Genomic DNA, 7,258 nt, shown 5'->3' on the forward strand with positions numbered 1-7,258 from the left:
AGATCTACTATTAAACCGACTTTTTTGGTTACTTTTGGACAAGTTCCTACTACTGCAACTTCCTGTTCTCAGAAGTTGTTGTCGTGGTCCTTTCTTCTGGATTTCTGCGATATGAAGACTTGTCATGACATGATGGTCTATTTGAAGCTTTTTTTGCACAAAACGTTTTTCTCGCAAACTCGACAATATAAAACAATAACGTTATATGTAAACGTTCCAGGATGGTCAGCTATCCACAAAACGACGTTTCTTTTTTGGGCGGCATGGCGCACAACACGTTACACACTACACGTCGGAAACACACTCAATCATGTACAAGTAAATAAAAGCTAAACTGAAACAATGGAAGTATGACTAAAGGATTGTGTAGTTCAACTGTTGCCAACGTGTACGGTATGACAGCGGAGGGGATTAACCGGGGGTGCGGGTGCAGGAGCATTGACTCTTGTCTGCCTATTCCTGTTCCTCTTCTGTAATTATTTCGCTAGGCAGTGGCCTCACAGTTAGCAACTGCACGCAGTTTTAGGTCGCGGTCAACCTGTGAGACAACAAAACTAGATTGAGATAGAGACCGCCCGTCCAAAGTTTTAAAATATTGTAAACATAGAGCGAAAACATGCATTGTCACTAGTTTTTAGTTAAAATATGCAATAACAGGTGAAAAGGAGCCAAATATGCAAATGCATATGCAACATGCAAATGCATATAATCTGGTCTCTAGTTAAAACAAACAACTGATTCCCATTCTTGGACAGTTTTCTTCACTTGTGACATATGAATCTGTAGTTTGTTCATTAACATTAATAATTTTGCCCATTGCTTACACCGATACACTGAAAAGCTGTTTGGTTTGGACACTTTTATACTGTTTGGATTCTCTATCGATGATGAAGTGCATTTTGTTTCTGATCAAGTTCCATATCATTCTCTTTGTGTGGATTTTCTTCTCTATTTTCTCCATGACTGGGTCGTGCAACAGAATTTCACAGTCATGTTATGATGAAACAGTCCGCCCAGCCCTATTTTTTCTGGGCCTGCCCAGTACTGCTAACTTTGCGGGCAGTGCTAGATCATCTTCAGTCCCTTGATGTTACTTGACCTATTTCTTCCAGTGAATGGTCAACACCACTGGTGATAGTCAAAAAATCTTCCAGTAAACTATGCCTCTGCAATGAGTTTTAAAAAATCTATTAATGTACAGTCAATTATTGACACCTGTCCTTTACCATGCCCTGATGAGCTGTTAGCAAAGTTACTGGAGTGCCATTATTTTTTAAAGATTGACTTGGCTTTTAAAGACTGACTGGTCAGAGACATATTTTCAGATGCCACTCAATGAGGAATCTATACACCTTCTTGTTATGAATACCACATTTGGGCTTATCAGTACCTGAGTTTGCGTTTTAGTGAGACAATCACACCAGCTATTTTTCAAGACTTTGAAGAGCAACTTATTGCATCAGTTCCAAGCTGCATCAACTATTTAGATGACATAGTAGTGTCAGGCATCTCTACAGAGGGATATTTGCAGAACCTTCATGCTCTATTTTCTGTTTTGCAGTCTACAGGGTTAAATTGCAATTTGGATGAGACACAGGTTTTGGTGGTGGTGGTTAGTGTGTAACGTCCCGTCGACAACGAGGTCATTAGAGACGGAGCGCAAGCTCGGGTTAGGGAAGAATTGCGAAGGAAATCGGCTGTGCCCTTTCAAAGAAACCATCCCGGCATTTGCCCGAAACGATTTAGGGAAATCACGGAAAACCTAAATCAGGATGGCCGGAGATGGGATTGAACCGTTGTCCTCCCGAATGCGAGTCCAGTGTGAGACACAGGTTCTCCAACCATCCATTAATTATTTGGTTTTTGAAGTGTCGCGTTCTGCCATTAAACCATTGCACCAGCATACTGATGCTATTGCTGCATTGCCACCCCCAATGTCTGTCAAGGAATTACAGACACTGTTAGGAAAAACTGCGTACTATGATAAATTCATACTTGACACTGATACTATGGCACAACCACATTATTACGTAAAGATGTTTCTTTCTACTGGACCCAAGCTTGTGACTGGGCATGCCAGTTGCTGAAATCTAAGCTGCAGTTGAACCCTTGTTTGGTCACTTTTCAGCCTGGCTAGCACCTTGTCTTAGTGACGGCTGCGAATCAGTTTGGCCTTGGTGCTGTCCTTGTTGATAAATACGCAGATGGATCTGAACACCTTGTTGCATATGCACCTAAATCCTTAACTTCAGCACAACAGCATTATTCTCAGATAGAGGAAGAGGCTTTGGTGATCGCGTATGCTCTCAAAAAATTCATGTTTTTCTAAGTTTCGCCTGATCACAGACCACACACCACTGGTGCCTCTTTTTAACCCTTCGGTGTCTTTGCAGGACAAAGCGGACATTGCTTACAGTGGCAGGCTCTTTTCCTGTCATGATAAAATTATGAAATAAATTTTCGACCTAGGGTGCAACATTCAAATGCTGATGCCTTATCATGTTTACTGATTGTCCGGATGCAGAACTACTTTGCTTTCATTTAAATGGGGAAGCTCAAAATGCTGTTAATGGTATCCCTATCACTAGCAGTAAAATTGCAGCAATGGATCCTGTTTTAAGTAAACTTGTTTCTCTTGTGCGAGACAACCGGTCGGACAAACCTCTGGGTTGTGCTCCTGATCCTTTGAGAAATTATTTTGGTCTACAAAATCATCTCTGTTTGGGATGGAGTGCTGCTGTTAGCTACAGAGAATACCACTCTCCTGTTGTAATCCCGTCTGCCCTTCAGCATGGGGTTATGCATTTACTACTTGCAAACCACTTGGGTGTGTCATGTGCAAAATCATTAGCATGCAGACATGTTTTTTGGCCAGGCGTTGATGGGGGAATAGTGAGAGTTGTTGCAGCCTGCCCACAGTGTGCTACCCATCAAGCGGCTCCCCGTTCTTCTTTGCCACCATGACTGGATTCACAGCAGCCTTGGGAATGAATTCATGTAGATTTTGTGGGACCTTTTTTGAGTTTCTAATTGCTTGTTGTAATTGATGCTTTGTCTGTCTTCTTCTGTGGTAGCAACAATTTCAGGTGTGTCAAAAATTTTTGCAAAGAAAGGCCTTCTGTATACTTTGGTGCTCCTTTCCACCTCAATCAAAAGGGAAAGCAGAATGACTAGTATAAACATTTCATACTCAGAGTAAAAATATGTTTCAAATAAGTCACCAGAAGTAGCTCTTGACTGACACCTCAGTTTTTATACATTCACATTTGTCGGCAATAAGAGTCTGGCAGAGTAGATGCACAGTTGTGAGCCCTAGATTCTGCTCCATCTGTTTCGGCTGATGCCAGGCCATCCACTGGCATTGGTGCCACAACACTTCTGGTCTGACACAGCTGTTTGGGCTTGTAGGTTTGACTGCCGGCCAAAATAGCAGTAATCGAGAATACCCACAGACAACGCCTAAACATCAGCCAGCTTGGGCAGCTGTGCACTGGGTGCACTTCTGCCCCGCTTCTGTGTCCTCCATCTGCCCTGTTATCTTCTCTATCGAAGCCAGTGCCCTTGCCTTCTCTGACAACATTTTCACAACTGCCTCTTCTGCTGAGAGTGCCCCTTTCAGCTGTCGGTGGCCATAGATGGACCCCCGTTCCCATGCTGTTGCAGCCGCCTCCATCGCAGCCGGTTCTACCTGTTCCACCGCCTGCGCCACAACCTCCTTCCATAGGGTTGGACTTGGACGTGGGAATGGAAGCTGCACCAGCATCGCCTGTCCTTCCATATGGCCCCTCACAGGGGGGCGAGCACAGTATCTGTCCTGCTCACTCTGCTTCTGAACCTAGGCACCAGTGGCAGTGCTTCACATGACTCAACAAAGTATTTTGATTACAGAAGAAATGGACTTGAGCACAGTGCTCACTTCTTCGCAAAAGAAGACGAGTGCTGTAACTACTAATTTAGCACGTTCACTGCTTCATAGTTTGTGCACGATGTTTGTGCTTTATTTGGCCACTAGAGGCCACCAGGCCTGCTAATATGTCAGCAGTTGCGTGTGCAGCATGCTGGCGGTGCCCCCTGTTGGAACTAATGACTATATAGGTTGGAGGGCAAGGCTCTGCTGGCCACTAATGTTTTGCTAATTATATTGTACCTTGACTTCCATGTGTGTGTGTACTGTTTGAGCATTAAATTACAGTGTTCTTGGGTTAGAGAAGTTGATGTATGAGAGTTGTGTTTGTGTGAACACCACATAAATACAGAAAACTATATGTTAAACATAGAGGACTGTAAACTAACAGGCTATTTCTGTGGAAAAATGTGGATAGAAGAGGAGTCATCATGTACATTGAAACAGCATCAAGTTCAACTCTTATTGAAACCAACAGTTTTTGCCTAGTTCCACACACAGAAGACTGCTTGTGAGCTGCTGCTACTGGATAAGTAATTTATAATTAATACAATGTATAGATCCCCACAGAGAAATTTTCAAATATTTCTCATAAAATTTAAGTCATTATTGAGCCACCCGACAGACAAAAGAAAGCAAATGGTAAGGTATGGAGATTTTAATGTCAATAAAAGAAAAAAAATTGAAAATAAAACTTAACATTTATAATCGGAGTTCTGTTCTTAAATTTCCCAAGAGACTTATCCATGAAAACAGTATACTTATAGACAACATTTTTTGCAGAACCTTAATGATATAAATGTTTATCAAGGAGTGAATGGCATGTCTGATCATTACGCACAACTAGCCATACTTAATAACCTATGTGATTGCAATGAAGCGGTGTAATGCAAAACAGAGAGTAATTAGTGAACTAATAGGAAACAGAAAGTTTCAGGGCATCCTTATGGGAAGCTGACTGGAGGTATGTGTATAATATCAATTCTAAATGTAATGTATTTATAAAAATCTTTCTATCAGTCTTTGATAGCTTCTTTTTCAGCAAAACAATAAAGTACACACTGGCAACATACAAAAAAGCCATAGCTTACAAAAGGAAGCAAAATAAAGAAACTACTATTCAGTCTTAAGTGAAGTGATTATAAAAGCTGTTTATAATGTCTTCACAATATAGCGGAGATGCTGAGCCGCAGATAGGCACAACATAAAGACCGTCACAATATAAGCTTTTGGCCAACAAGGCCTTTGTCGAAAACAGATGACACGCACAAACGCAGCTCACAGACACATGACTGCAGTCTCTGGCAGGTGGAGCCACAGTGGCTTCAGCTGCCAGATACTGCAGTCATGTGTCTGTGAGTTGTGTTTGTGTGTGTGTGTCATCTATTTTCAACAAAGGCCTTGTTTGTCGAAATCTTATATTGCGACAGTGTTTTTGTCGTGCTATCGGCAACTCAGCATCTCCGCTACAAGGTGAGTGGTAACTTTCCATTTCATAATATTGTTATAGTCCATCCTGGATTTTCCATCATTTGAGCTTTATAATGTCTGACATTAATAATTTAGACATTAACTTTAAATCTATATTGGCAATAGTAAGAACAGAAACTGGGAAACCACTTAGGAACTGTGAGGATTTATTATTTAAGAAAACAGCCAATTAAAAGCGATATAAGTCAGTTAGTCAATGTAAATATCCTTTCTGCAAGTATCACAGAAGGCTGAAGCAGAAGAATACATGTACAAAGAAATGCCAACATACATGCAGCCAAATCATTTCTCCATGTTCTATCAAAGAAATTAAGAGTGTAATTAACTTCCTAAAAGCAAAAGATCTCAGGAGTTAATATCTCAAGTTACTTACTAAACTCCAGTTCTTTACATATCTTCAATGTATTTAATCATGTATACAATACATCACTATCAGTGTGTATTTCCAGACTAAAATATGCTATAACCAGATCCCTTTACAAGGAACACAGTGTGACAGATGTTAATAATTACTGACCAATCTCACTGCCCACTTCCTTCTGGAAGGTGTTAGAAAAGATTCTGTCCACAAGAATAATAAAACAACTATCCCAAATAAGACACACAGTCAGTCTCGATTCATATTTCGAAAGGGTTCCACCGCAAAACAAATCATTTTCCAGTTCACGAATCAGATTATGCAAAATTTAAATGACAAGATACTGCTGGAAGTTAAAGTGCACAAGGCCAACATCCAGTTCTCAAAATAAATGTGAGGCTTCTCATTGGCAACATATTGTACATTGTAATCTTATTTATAGTAACTGTGTGTTACAAAGCTGTTATATTAATTTGAACATCACAAAAACATTGATATGGACAAAGTCCAAAAACATTCTGTCTCACTAATAGATTTCAATCGAGTGTCTTCTGCACAACAAATTTTCTCTTGTCCCTGTTACATCATAGGCATTGTCACAGCCGCTCTTCTTCTATGGCATCAGCATCACATCTCCAAGGCAGGAACTGACAACATGGAATAAACTTCTTGACCAGCAGGCTCCAGGAATGCCATATGACATTTACCATCACCCCCTCGCAGATACGATGCATGCATCCATCCATCTCACAATACATGTGCACAAATAAAACATATATCCAAATAGCAGATTATCTAATTCATTACAAAAGTAAAAATTTTTATGGTGGTGATCATCATTTACCTGTTCAAAACATACTCGTCCAACACACCCCACCATCAAAGTGATGTTATACTATACCTGCAAGTTGTCTAAGGCACTCACACAAATGGGCAGAATGTCATATTTTTCACTTGTACTCAAGAATGGATAAGTTCATCTTAATTTCAGTAGTACTGGAAATGAAAACTGGTCTTTGAGGATCACAGGTAATTTAGGCCAAATGGTGAGACAATGGGGAAAAAAAAAAAATTAAACCCTGCTGCTGTTTCAACTCTTCTATGTATTAAAATATAAAGAGTATCAGTTAATAAAAGCCCTTAACCTGTGTGTGTGTGTGTGTGTGTGTGTGTGTATGTGTGTGTGTGTGTGTGTGTGTGTGGACAACTGATCCTGATTTTTGAGAATTTATTTCATTCTAATGGTTCCTCTCCCCTCCTCCCAGTTCTACTCAGGGGTTGAATGCTCAGAGATTTCTCCATTTTTTAATGATTTAATTGATGTGAAACCAAAATAATGTTGCTTTTTTAAATGACTTCCTCAGTTACAATGTATCTGCTCAAACTGACACATTTTTTTGGTCTGGTCTTATGACAGCATTATCAATCTTTCCAAGTTTTCACTTTAATCAGTCACATACACTCAGGTGATAAAAGTCATCAGATACCTCTTCATATTGTGTCCG

Source organism: Schistocerca nitens, chromosome 4 (assembly GCF_023898315.1).
Source record: "Schistocerca nitens isolate TAMUIC-IGC-003100 chromosome 4, iqSchNite1.1, whole genome shotgun sequence".
NCBI lineage: Eukaryota > Metazoa > Arthropoda > Insecta > Orthoptera > Acrididae > Schistocerca > Schistocerca nitens.